At 50.4% G+C, this 13,549-nt stretch overlaps 2 long non-coding RNA genes across 2 annotated transcripts in view; both read left to right on the forward strand.

Moving 5' to 3' along the window:
• LOC103352208 (uncharacterized) overlaps positions 1 to 9,185 on the forward strand; it is a 57,881-nt gene extending 48,696 nt beyond the window's left edge. Inside the window, exon 4 of the long non-coding RNA XR_011386876.1 lies at positions 7,299 to 9,185. This is a non-coding gene — a long non-coding RNA (uncharacterized lncRNA). The remainder of the gene's footprint in view (positions 1 to 7,298) is intronic.
• A 3,476-nt stretch (positions 9,186 to 12,661) lies between these two features.
• LOC127487306 (uncharacterized) overlaps positions 12,662 to 13,549 on the forward strand; it is a 30,006-nt gene continuing 29,118 nt past the window's right edge. The window contains exon 1 of the long non-coding RNA XR_007914060.2: positions 12,662 to 13,044. This is a non-coding gene — a long non-coding RNA (uncharacterized lncRNA). The remainder of the gene's footprint in view (positions 13,045 to 13,549) is intronic.

A 13,549-nucleotide genomic window follows, 5' to 3' on the forward strand; every position in this document is an offset into this window, starting at 1 on the left:
GCTGAAACCAAACAGACTGGTGACAGCAAACCTGGCTTTTCCCTCCATTCCTTTTTCTTTCTACCTTCCTCAAGTTCCATGGGAGACGGACTGGGGGTGGGGAGAGGGAGGAGTGAAAACAGTGATGAAAGCGACCGTGACTCCCCACCCCACGGCCCACTCCTAATTTTATGTGAGGCCCAACCTAGTGGCAAAGAAGGAGTTTAAACTGTGTGACAAATTTGAGTTTTGGATTGAACCGGACATTTTTATTAGTTGATAAATGAAGCTATTTGTTAATTCCATAGGAGCTGCCAGAGATTTCATCCAGGAGCAAAGAATAGCGTTCAACTTGGCACAGAAAAACAAAAAATAATTGCTTTCTGCTTGTACTCTGTCGAGTCCAACTCATTTGATGAAACAGCAGCTCAGTAATAAGAAGGCAGAGGCCATGGCCTCCATCTAAATGGTCCGCAGACACGTAGGGTGATTGGGTTGCTGTGTTGGGAACGTGACTTTGGCACTTAGAACTCCTGTATGCTAGAAACCCACCCCCAAAGCGATGGCCCTGGTGTTGTCTCCTTTCAGTCTCATCTCCTATGCTCTGGTTGCCATCCAATGTCATGAATGAAAGATTCTCTAGGACCAGGATGAAGTCCCCTTGCCACACTCGGCATAGAGCTGAGCACGTGGATATGATAGACGTGGGAAATATTTGGCAAAAGACCCAATCCAAAGAGTTATGGGGGCAGCTTAGCCTGGACCCTATTGCAGGGAGTACCCTGTCCATCAACTCAACACTTCAAGATGGCAAGTGCGGGTGGGGGATATGGAAGCAAGCAGGCCTCATGGGGAATCCACAAAGCTGGAGTGTGTGCAGGGGTGAAGTTAGGGATGCCAGGGCAGGAGGGCTGAGAAAGCTCTCAGTGCCAGGGCTTAGAAATAGAAATACAAGCCACCTAGTCCCTTGCTTTCTCTGACCACCCTATGCCAGAGGGCTGTTGGACATGGGAATGAGCAGCAGGATCTGTTGTGTTTGTTGTCGTGTCCAGCAGAATGACCAGAGTTAAAGAGAGTGAAGTGTAGGACTAGATCGTTCTCCATGGGGATGTGAGACTGCACAAATCGTGGCAGTACTAAGATGGATCTGTTGTTGTCACCAGGGAACTAAGGTCTAGAAAAGAAATACTGTGTGCTTTGATGATGTAAAGGACACCGGAGACAGCCAATTTATATTATTTGCTTCAGAGACATGGCTGAGCTATAAATGACGTAGGGATGTCACATAACAATGCAAAGCATCTTTAAAAGGAAGGCATTCAGTTTTTAATTTAATTTTGAGTCAAATAAATGGGGTAAATTTATTCCTTGTGCAACACATAATTTTAACCTTTTATTATGCAAAGCTGACAATTCAGTTTAAATTGTGAGAACATGCTTCTTTGGCACAATTCATTTTAATGATATTTACATTTTGCTGGATCTCCTGAAAGGCAGAACATTTTGAAAATTTGGTTCAAGTTCTTTCAAATCACTTTTCGATCCTTACTAGCGAGTGAGAGTCAAGCTCCTATCAACAGAGCTTTTGAGAAACTGACAGACACAAATGCTGATTTGGTAGCAGGATCAGAGGCGCAATTCTCATATCAGCAAATTTATGTGCAAAATGAAGTTCTCGCAGCCAACTCCAGGATTCCCAACACAGGACCTCCCCTCTATAGTCAGGTGACACCAGCACCAGACAGGTTCTCAGAGCAAAATCATTGCCCTCAGTTCCCACAGTGTGCAGGGTGGTCCAGTGTGAAGTACCTTAAGGACTCCCACTCTCCTTTATCCCAGAGAATAACGGACTCTAGGATAACAGGGAATAGAGCGTGATAGTTTGACTGTGTCCCTGTAAAATTGATGGGTTGGGATTCCAACCTGGCAGTGTTGAGAAGCCATGAGGGCTCCATGCTCATGAATGGATTAAAGCTGTTCTCAGGGGAATGGGTCAGGCCTCGCTGGAGTGGCTTTGTTACAAAAGGGGGCTCTTCCATGTGCACTTGCTTGGCCATCGGCCCTGTTCCACGCTGTGATGCAGCACAGGGGCCTCGCCGGATGCCACAGCCATGCTCTTGAACTTCCCAGCCTGCAGAACTAGCAGCAACATAAATCTCTATTTGCTCTAAATCGCCTGATCTCAGTATTTTGTGAGAGCAACAGAAAAACAGACTAAGACACAGGGCACTGATGAAAAACATCAATAGTTCAGAATGCAAGTGCATCTCCTTGGAATCAAGAAGAGAACTGAAGTAACTTGGGACTGTAAAGGAAAACCTAAAGCCCGGATGAAACCACTTGTTGAAGATTGATCAGCAGTGCCAAAGAGGTGTGCCTGAAACCTGAACATGAGCGTTAAATCTGTATTCAGTAGACTCTCGACATCCAGGTTCAAAGTTCAGGTTGATTTGTTTGTTTTCAATGGGTTTTCTTAAACAGAGGTGCACCTTTGTTTGTATTGTCATCAAAACCATAAGTTATAAGTTCTTGCATGAAAAAATTAGGGGCCAGCATTGTGGTATAGCAAGTAAAGCCACCACCTTCAACACTGGCATCCTATATGGGTGCTGGTTCGTGTTCTGGCTGCTCCTTTTCCTATCCAGTTCCCTGCTGGAAGCCTGGGAGCAGTGGAAGATGGCCCAAGTGCTTGGGCCCCTGCACCCACCTGGGAGACCTGGAAGAAGTTCTGGGCTCCTGGATTCAGATTGGCCCAGCTCCATCTGTTGCAGCCATTTGCAGAGTGAACCAGCAGATGGAACATCTCTCTCTCTATGTCTCTCCCTCTGTGTGACTCTGACTTCCAAATAATAAATAAATATATTTTTTAAAAATATGATTTCTCTCTTTTTCTCATTGGGTGTCTAAAACATTGACCTTCCCAATCCCAAAGCCACCGTTTGGGGAGCCAAAGTAGGACTCCGTGCCGAGCTGCTTCGTCCTTCCAGATCTGCTCGTCTGGGCGTCTCACGTGACATCTCACAGGTTCCTCGTGTCCTGAGAGCAGAGCATGCGCTTGGAGGCTGGGAGAGGAGCCTCTTCCCTAGAGCCCATCAGCTGAGGGGCCCAAGCCCTTCTCCGTCGTCTGGCCTGGACACGCTGGGGCTTCCAGGGGGCAGCGAGTTGCAGTGCCGCTCAGCACTGCACTCAGTGCTGGTCAGGGCGCAAGGGCCCGTGTGCCGTGGTGCAGAGCCCTGGGCATGGAGCAGAGAGGAGGCGTGAGGACCATCTCTCCCACTAGAATCAAGGGAGGGTTTGACCTAAAAAATCCGCAAAGGTGGGATTCTAACGTGAAATAGAGGATTGATAATTGGGAACTTGCCACTGGTGGGGAGAAAAGGAGCTCCCCAAAACCAAGCGTGCACTCGATGGGCTGGGCTCCCCAGAAAGCCAAGCCTCAGCTCTCATGGGCCCTGACCCTTAGCAGGTTTGGGGATGCTTCACCCTCAGAGAGTGGACTGAGATCCCCCACTTTCTCTCCCCTACCTTCCTTTCTTTCATGCCTCATTTTTTTAAAAAAAGATTTATTTATTTATTTATTTGAAAATCAGAGTTACACAGAGAGGCAGAGAGAGAGAGAGAGAGGTCTTCCATCTGCTGGTTCACTCCCCAACTGTCCACAATGGCCGGAGCTGGGCCGATGTGAAGCCAGGAGCCAGGAGCTTCTTCCAGGTCCCCCAGGCGGGTGCAGGGGCCCAAGGACTTGGGCCATCTTCTACTGCTTTCCCAGGCCATAGCAGAGAGCTGGATTGGAAATGGAGCAGCTGGGACTTGAACCGGAGCCCATATGGGATGCCGACACTGCAGGCTGAGGCTTTACCCGTTATGCCCTGTCATGCCTCATTTTTAAAAATGATTTATTTGAAAGGAAGAGTTATACAGACACACATACACACATACACAAACACACACACACAAAAAGAGAGAGAGAGAAATCTCCCATCTGCTGGTTCACTTGTCAAATGGCTACAATGGCCAAAGCTGAGCCAGCATGAAGCCAGGAGCCTGGACGCTCCATCGAAGTCTCCCACCTACGTGGCTGGAGCCCGGGCATTCAGACCACCTACCACTGCTCCTCCAGGCACATTAGAAGGGATCTGCATCGGAGGTGAAGCAGCTGGCACTACAACCAACTCTCACACAAAATGCCAGTATTGCAAGTGGTGTCTTAACCCGCTGCACCACACTGCTAGCCCCTCCTGCCTCATTTTTGCAGGTTTACAATCTGCAGTGAACGAGTGGGTGTTTGCGTGAGCTTGCTACCCAGCCTAGGAACACAAGCTTCATTGTTGCAGGTCCAGAGTCCTGCAGTCAGGGGCAGATGGACAGCAGGCAAAGTGTGCATGTCCTGCCGCAGGCGCCCCAAGGCAGTCACTGCCTGGACACAACCATTTGAGGAGTTTAATTAACAGCACATTTGCAGGGATGCCAAAAACAACAGGAGCTCCATGGGTGTGTGCTTTGGGGCTGAAAAATCAGAATGGAGGGGCTGCGTGGACTGGCAGTGGGTGGAGCTGTGTGTGCTGGCTGGCCTGGAGCAGCAGAGTGACCTAGATTAATTACACAGACGGATTGCTTTGCCCAGGGAAAGCCCGCGTGGTTTGATGGAGTGACAAACGCAGCCATCAGATGGGGAGCTAGACAGCCATCTCCGTGCCGGGTTCTGAAGGAGATTTTTTTGTCCTTAGGATCAGCACAGGATTTTCAGCTCATCAGCCTTACTCATGGATGCTAAGGGTGGGTTCCATTTCTGCAGGGGTGGCCCCTACAGGGAGGCCGCTGCCTGTCTTCCATGTTTTACTGCAGATCAGAATTCCCTTCCTTTTTTAAAGACTGAATAATATTCCATTGTATGTATACATACACATTTTTAAGATTTATGTATTTATTATAAAGGCAAAGTGACAGAGAGAGAGAGAGAGAGAGAGACAGAGAGAGAGTCTTCCATCCACTGATTCACTCTCCAAATGACTACAACAGCCAGGGCTGATCCAGGCTGAAGTCAGGAGCTGGGCACTCAATTTGAGTCTCCCGCATGGGTGGCAGGAGCCCAAGCACTTCTGCTGCCTTCCCAGTGGCCTTAGCAGGGAGCAGGATTGGAAGCAGAGCAGCCGGGACTTGAACTGGCACTGCTCTATAGGATGCCAGCATCACGGGCAGCAGCTTAGCCTGCTGCACCACAATGCCAGCCCCGGGCATTCTCTGTTGATGGGAATTTGGCTTGTGCCTGCCTTTTGGCTCCTGTGAATACTGCTGCTATGAATGTGGTGTGCTGCTATCCCTTGGAGTCCCTGTTTTAAACTCTGCTGAGTGTGTACCTAGGAAAGGCACCGCTGGATTTGATAGGCAGAGTGGACAGTGAGAGAGAGAGACAGAGAGAGAAAGGTCTTCCTTTGCCGTTGGTTCACCCTCCAATGGCCGCCGCTGCAGCCGGCGCACCGCGCTGATCTGATGGCAGGAGCCAGGATCCAGGTGCTTTTCCTGGTCTCCCATGGGGTGCAGGGCCCAAGCACCTGGGCCATCCTCCACTGCACTCCCTGGCCATAGCAGAGAGCTGGCCTGTAAGAGGGGCAACCGGGACAGAATCCGGCGCCCCGACCGGGACTAGAACCCGGTGTGCCGGCGCCGCAAGGTGGAGGATTAGCCTATTGAGCCACGGCGCCGGCTAGGATCAAATGTTGATTGCAGGATTCTACGTTTCACTTTTTGAAGAACCACCAAACGGGTTTCCATAGCAGCTGCACCAGTTTACATTCCTGCCAGGACAGCATAGGAGTTTCCATTGCCCCACACTATTGGGAACAATTATTCTTTTCCATTTTTCATAGTGGCCTTCTTATGAGTGAGAAGTGGTAACCCTATTTGAGTATCAGTTAGGTCTCCATGTGGTGAGAAACCCAAGAGCACCTAGCAATACTGAAAACGGGGCTGCTCCAGCCACCACCGAGTTTCCCACTTGGGTGCTGGGGCCCAAGTGCTCAGGCTATCTTCCGCTGCCACCAGTGCCTAAGTTTGCCTCCCTGCTACTGGAATGTATCTGATACCAGGAGTCATTTGTGCAGATTTTTCCCAAGGTGAAATGGTTTTCCAGGAAGGAGCTGGGAAGAGGTATGAGGTCTTAGGAGCATAGTCACTGGACAGTTCTGGCCATTTGCTCATTTATTTATCCATTCATTCATTCATTCATTCATTTTTTTTTTTTTGACAGGCAGAGTGGACAGTGAGAGAGAGACAGAGAGAAAGGTCTTCCTTTGCCGTTGGTTCACCCTCCAATGGCCTCCACGGCTGGCGTGCTGCGGCCGGCGCACTGCGCTGATCTGATGGCAGGAGCCAGGTGCTTCTCCTGGTCTCCCATGGGGTGCAGGGCCCAAGCACTTGGGCCATCCTCCACTGCCTTCCCGGGCCACAGCAGAGAGATGGCCTGGAAGAGGAGCAACTGGGAAAGAATCCGGCGCCCCGACCGGGACTAGAACCCAGTGTGCCGGCACCGCTAGGTGGAGGATTAGCCTATTGAGCCACGGCGCCGGCCATATCCATTCATTCTTTCCCCCATTCACTTATTCCATGAATTGTCATTGAATTACCTATTTCGGGGATAGGGAACACCAAGGTGCTAACTTCTATGGCAATTAGGTTTTGAAATCCACAAACAGATCTCAGGAACCATGTCTCCCAACGCTCATCCTGTGAAAGAATGTGTTCTCAAGCTAGAGAGCCAGGTCTAGGGTCAAGGTTTCTAAGTTAGTGATCAGTCGGGAATGACGTAGCCCAAGCCATGAGGTGAAACTCCTTGGACTTGAGGGAGAATGGGTTGAAAAGAAGGGCAAGCATTTGCAAGGAAGCTCATTTTTCTTCCAGTTCACTGAACAGTCCGGTCATTTGAGCAGCCTGTGGGATTTGAACACAATAAAACAGGTGTCACGCAAACCTGATTAGATAAGCCCCAAGTACTCACAAAATCCTTACTTTGTGATAACCTCTCAGGAAAATGTCACATAAGACCGTGTGCAATCGGAGATACCACTGCCTTGGAATCTGAGAGCAGGCAGGAGCATATTTTGGTTTCAATCTGGGAAAATTCCAGAAGACTAAATCTGGAGGATATGTGAACACCGTAATGGCCATACAATTGGATTTCATTGAGAAACACAGGACATTTTTTTTTTTCCCACCGCATACTGGGATAATTCAAAGAGGCAAAAACAAAGAGATGGGAAGGGTGGCTGGAATGTAGTTCATAAATATGAGTGCCACATATAAGTGTCTTTTCCTCTGGTTAGTCTTCCAGCCTCTGCAGTGTGGAAGTGAACTGAGCAGCATCATTTCTTGGAGTCTCTTCTGTTAACTGGATGCCCTCCAAAGCCACACGCAGGAGCCATCCTGACCTCATTGATTTCAGCCGGGGAGAGAATGGTATTTTCTTGGCTCTGAATAGAGATTTGCATGAAGAACTTCCCCATCCCCGGGTTCATCATCATTATGTCCGAGATGATGGCTGGAAAATCAGATCCAATGTGATTACTCTCAACTTTCCACGACTTGGATGCCAATAACCCTGGCTCCAATTCATTCCATCTATATTCTTGGTGCTCTACCTCCTTTAATATCGGACTACCATTTTTATGTGCATGGAAGTACTCTGCAGAAGTAATTAATGTCTCAACGATATGGAAGGAGTTTCTGCATGGAAACTTTTGGGCTCAGCATTAGCATTATTCTGCTGGGCGCCACAGGCCTTAGTTATGTCAGGCACCCCTGTTCACACAGCAGGATGCGGGGTCTGGCAGGAAACCAGGGAACTGGAGACAAGGCGTCACAGGTGAAGGAGACAGCTCTGCTCAAGGCCAGCCCCAGCCATCTTTTTCCTGACTCTGAGCCCTACTGGGAAGCCGCTGTCAACTCTGACACCTTCTCTCCCTGCCCTTGGCTTAGCCATGGGGAGTTGCCTTCCACATCCCCCAACATCTTAATACTCAATCCCATCCCATTAGCCTCATCCTGTCTCAGATTCATCCCACTGCCGTGGCTCAGCAGAGAGAACCCAAACTGCTTTTATTACACAAGCACAGCCGGCATATTTAAGGAAGATTTGTAATATCACAGGCATGTATAAAGAATGAGCAAAGCATCGGTTAAGCTTGAGATTAAACTAAACACAATTCTGCTGCCAGGCATCCAGCCAATTGAATTACAGCTCCCGAGCGCAGGTGGGATTTAATGCAGTTCCTGAGCAAGGCGGTGGCACACAGGAGCTACGCCGGCAAACGCCTGAAAGGCATTGTTGGGGGAGTTTTTCGGGGAGCTAGGAGATTGGACAGAGCTCCCTTGCGGTTGTTCCAGTGGTTGCAGTCATCTCCAGGATCAGGATTGCTAGGAAAAGTTATTGTCTACACCTGCAGGCTTGCAGTCACACCAGGGTGCCAGTGGGGACCAAATGACTAAGCCTTGGGGGGTGCAAAGTGCCCCCTTCTGAGAAGGCTCACGCATCCACCCTGCTCTCCCAGACTTCATGCTTCTGCCTCGACACAGGTAAGTTGAACACTCAGGAAGCACACGAGGTCCAGGGAGGTCGTGGGGTGTCCCTTGACATCACAGGCTGTCTCTTCTTCTGGTTCCATTCCTCGTGCTCCACTGTCACATGCAGAATCCCCTCAAGACCTGGAAACATAAGCCTTGAGGGGTTGGTGTTGTGGCGCAGTGCGCTGGGCCAGTTTGCAGCACCTGCATCCCCTGTGGGAGAGCTCCCATTTGAGGCCCAGCTGCTCCGCGCTTCCAATTCAGCTCCTTGCTAATGCGCCTGGGAGGCAGCCGGCAATGGCCCAAGTATTTGGGCTTCTACCATGCGTGTGGTAGACTCAGAGTTCCAGATTCCTGCTTTCAACCTAGCCCAGCCCTGGCCTTTACAGGCATTTGGGGAGTGAATCAGTAGATGGAAGACCTCTCTCTCTCTCTCCTTTTCTCTCTCTCTGTCACTGTGCCCTTCAAATAAATAAATAGTCTTTAAAGAAATAAGCTCTGAGACAGCGGTTCCATCAGCGCCTATCTCGGAAGTCAACAGGATGCACAGAAAGGCGCTTGGCTTCTTGCCTGTGTGCATGACAAAGAGGAGTTCCGATTCCAGTCATTCCTTTATGGTTGCACCGGGCTCCTTAATGGGTAGGGGGACATCTCCCCTGGGTTTGTGTCTCCCAGAGGAGGACACTCTTTTCAATCACCTCTTTCCCATTCAGGCTCCTTCCACCACCACCACCCCCCCACCCTTGGGAGGGATCAGACGTCTGGCTGTGGGGTTGGAAGAACCCAGGCCTGTGGCACCTCTCTCCTTGCTGCAGATCTGCGTGTGGGCACAGCAGGTCTGTCCTGGTGCCCCTGTTCCTGCAGAGGGAGCCCAGCTCTGCAGAGCAGACCTGGGGCAGGGTCCATCCATGAGGCTGAAGTGTGAGCGCATTTTTTAGGCTGCAAATCCAAATCCACACTCGATAGCCAAAGCCTCGGTCATCAAGCTACCTCGGTAGGCTCCAGCTATTGACCACCTGTGTCTTTCTCTCTATGGGTCTTGAGTTCAGAAAGAGAAGACGGGTGTTATACTTGGGTCCCTTACATCCACACAGCCTCAACATGCAGTCCCACAATCCAGCACATGTGTACACACACACACACATGCACATCCCTCCTGTGTTAAAGTCCCCGCCCCTTACCTCTTCCCCTGGCCATCCTGGTCACCTGTCGCGTCCAGCCAGTTTATCTCACCTGAGAGGGTTCTTGCCTTTCTTCCACGCAGGGGAAACTTGGCATTGATGAGGCTGCCCTGGATCAAACTCCCCACTCAGGGCCTGTGGGTGTGGCTCCCCCACCGCTGGAGAACAGACTTCCCTGAGCCCCTCTGGGCAGACCCCAGAGCCCTCTGGGGTCACCTCCTCTTTATCAGGCACATTCTTTCTTTTTTCTAGAATCCTGGGACTTTTATCTCAAGCGAGGACACTGGGAGTCCTGATCTGCCCAGTAGAGCCGGCTGATCATTTATAAGACAGAACTTCCTGGCATGAAAGTAACCACCAAGAAAATAAGACTGTCTCCAAAGTCAGGTCATTGGCAGGTCTGGTATCCCCGGGCTACAGCCCTGGCTGACAAACTTGACCCCGTGGAGTGGCTGTGGGGTGATCTGACCACCGCCAGTGCTTGGACATGTGTTTTTGGAAGTTTAGCCCCTACTTTTGTCAGAATAGAGGCTCCACTTGGAGAAGGACCCATCTTAGCAGTGCTCAGAGACTACTGTGATTGAAGATGAGAAATACACCAGCCACTGGGAGGGGACCCTGGGTTGGGCACACCCGTCCTGGACAGTGCTGAGACAGGCGTGGGGCTACTCCATGACGTCCCAGTTCTGCGGCTGATGCTGTCTTTGTCACTGTGCCTGAGCCTACTCGACTGAGGACATCCTGCTCAGACAACTTTGTTTGTTTTGCCTTGATGCATGATTTTGGAGTGTAGTTCCAGCTCATTTGGCTAGCTTTGGGGAGACCCAGTTACTCCAGCCCCCCAATAAGCAAGATGCTCCTGAGGTTGTCGGGGTTCCTGACTTCTCTGCTCTTCCCCAACCGATGAACACAGCATGCCCTCCTCCAACTCTGCTCCTGCGGGTGTCACATCCACCAGCCACGCTGCAGCCTCCAAGGCACACCCACAGGAAGACGTCTCTGACCACCCCACCCCTTACTGATCTTGGAAAGGCCATGGCCCCTGGAGGTAACGAGACATAAATTAACCATTCCTTGAACGTTGGCGGCTAGCACCCATCACTGTCTCTTCCTATATGTGCTGTTGCACCAACTAGACTGTAAGCAACATGTATTTCAAGTTTTTAATCTTCCCCATCATGCCTAGCATATTAAGGGGCCTTGGAAACACTGACTAATAAAAAAAAGCATCTTAAATAATTCTTCGCTTTTCCAAATACCACTTACGTTTTCTGTGCATTTGAAATTTTCTTCCTCTAAGAAACCTTCCTTGACCATTCTAACTCACGTTGATTTCTCTTTCCGACCACTTATTATTGCCTGGGCCCTGCATTTCGTCACTCAGCTTGGCTCTGTGAGTGTGCATTCTCACTCACACTGAGAGTCCTGAAGCCAGAGCTGGGCTGATGTTAGCTCCAGCCCACTGTGGCTCCGAGCGAGGCTCAGGGAGGACCCACTCAGGTCTCAGCCAATGCTTGCTGCTGCCCTGAAGATCTCCCTCCTCAGCCTGGCCACGGGCCACTGCCAAAGAGCAGGCTCTGGTTCCAGGTAGACCTGGATGAGGGCCCCGCTGCTGTCGCTTGCGAGGTGTCCCCTCAACTAAGCTCTGCAGGCCTCCACCCCATACACTACGCGGGCAGGAAAAATACCAGCTGGCAGACAGAGCGATGGTGAGCCCTAAGTGCCACTGCCCACTGAACGCATTAGGTGTGGACAGTAGGGGTCAGGAGGGGAGTCCTGGGGAACCAGACCTCATGGCCTTGACCCAGTGGTTTACTCCCTTTCTCCTTATTGGTGTGATAGGAAGTCGTGTGGACCCACAGCTTCCTGCAGGGATTGTGTGCGATGATGTGTCCAACTAGGTGCTTAGTGCTGATTATAGTAATGACGGTAATGGGAGAGCTGTGTGGTTAACAAAAAAAGAAGAAAAAAAAACACAAAGCAACTGTTATCGTAGTAACCAGCACACGGAAAAGCCAGGCTGGGTGCTTGTGGTCTCTCTGTTACTCTTCCAGGAGTCAGGATTGGATTCGCTGGCCCCCTCCCCCAAGTGCACCTACAGGGCCCAAAGCAGGGTTTGTAACCACTGCCTCGAATCTTCACACTAGGGGAACAGAACCTCAGCCAGTGTGGCGACACAGCTTCCTCTCAGCCCCCACCACACCAGTGACTCTGCATCTCCAACTCCTTAATCCTCCGGAAGAGCTGCCATAAATTCCTACTCAAGGGTAGCTTCTAACGATTTATAGTGCAATAAAATCTACAAGAGTCTTCCCCAAGCAGGAAATCTGACAATGGTGCTTTTCCCAGAGGACAGCCCAGAGGATGCCTATGCTAAGGGAAAACTGAACTGTCCTGGAGAAATTTGCTCTAAACTCCACAGCCCAGCAGCCGCTCAGCCATGTCAGGGCCTGGCTTAGCGTTTTGCATCTTGTGGCTGCTGCCTGGCGCATGTGCTGTCAGCCAGCCCCACGAGTGGAGGATGATCCGGGGAATTTCTTGGGAGAACAATCTTCCATTCTTGGTGCTGCACTGATGGTAGGTTCTGTGACTTCCCAGTCCTTTTTTTGTGTACAGCCAGCGCTGGAGAGTATGAGCTGAGCCCTTCAATATATTTATTTTTTTTTAAAGATTTATTTATTCATTTGAAAGGCATAGTTACACAGAGGCAGAGAGAGACAGAGACAGAGAGAGAGGTCTTCTATTTGCTGGTTCATCCCCCAGATGGCTGCAACAGCCGGAGCTGGGCCAATCCAAAGCCAGAAGCCAGGAGCTTCTTCTAGGTCTCCCATGCGGGTGGCAGGGGCCCAAGCACTTGGGCCATCTTCCATTGCTTTCCCAGGCCATAGCAGGGAGCTGGATGGGAAGTAGAGCAGTCAGGACTAGAACCGGCATCTATATGGGATGTTAGCACTGTAGGTAGAGGTTTTACCCGCTATGCCACAGCGTGGCCCCCTCTTCAATACATTTAACTTCTGAAATTCTCTCTTCAGTTTCTGTCACTCCGGATCTGTTACTTAATTACTGCCTCAACTTGCTTAAAATCATGATTTTAATGCAACTAAATAGGTGCAGTAATTTACTCCTCCAAGGTGCCTGATTTTCTGTCATGATAAAGGATTCACTGTATTCCAGATTAATCATAACAGTTTAGATGCATGTGCTGCCTCAGGGGGAGAGAAATGGATGAACAGGCGATGTTACCTTTGGTCACTTTGCTGTGGACCATCCTTGCCCACCGGACTATTGCCTGGCAGACAGTCAAGATTGCTTCATTGCAAGGGCGCAGGTGGGAAATGGCCACCAGGTTGTGGTTGACACGGGGAGAAGCAGCAGGTGCAGATATAACAAGGGATGGTTCCAAGAAGCTTCACTGTTAGTGAACATGGTGCGGGAGGAAGAACGAAAAAACCCGGTGGCATAAATTTACTTAAAACTGTGATTAGCCGATGGGGGCTGGGGAGGAGAGGCACAAAGTGAGACTAAAGCCACTGCCAACTCCACAGTGCTTTTACGCTTGCCTAGGGGATGCAGTCACGCCCAGCCTCACGTGACATTGCTGCTTCAAGGGGTCAACCAGTAAAACGCATAGGCTATTCACCCGGAGCTGTGGTTGGAGGGGAGCAGGGGGGGCGGAGCCAGGAGGGCTAGAGCGCACCCGCATGGTGCATCTGAGTTCTAACAGATGCCCGGGGGCTCTGATGCAGACAGCTTGTGGGCCACCCTTTGAGAAACACTGGAGGAGACGACTCCATGATTTTCAGCTGCCTCAAACAGACCTACAACCCCTGCAC

The sequence above is a fragment of the Oryctolagus cuniculus genome, chromosome 2 (assembly GCF_964237555.1).
Source record: "Oryctolagus cuniculus chromosome 2, mOryCun1.1, whole genome shotgun sequence".
Taxonomy (NCBI): domain Eukaryota; kingdom Metazoa; phylum Chordata; class Mammalia; order Lagomorpha; family Leporidae; genus Oryctolagus; species Oryctolagus cuniculus.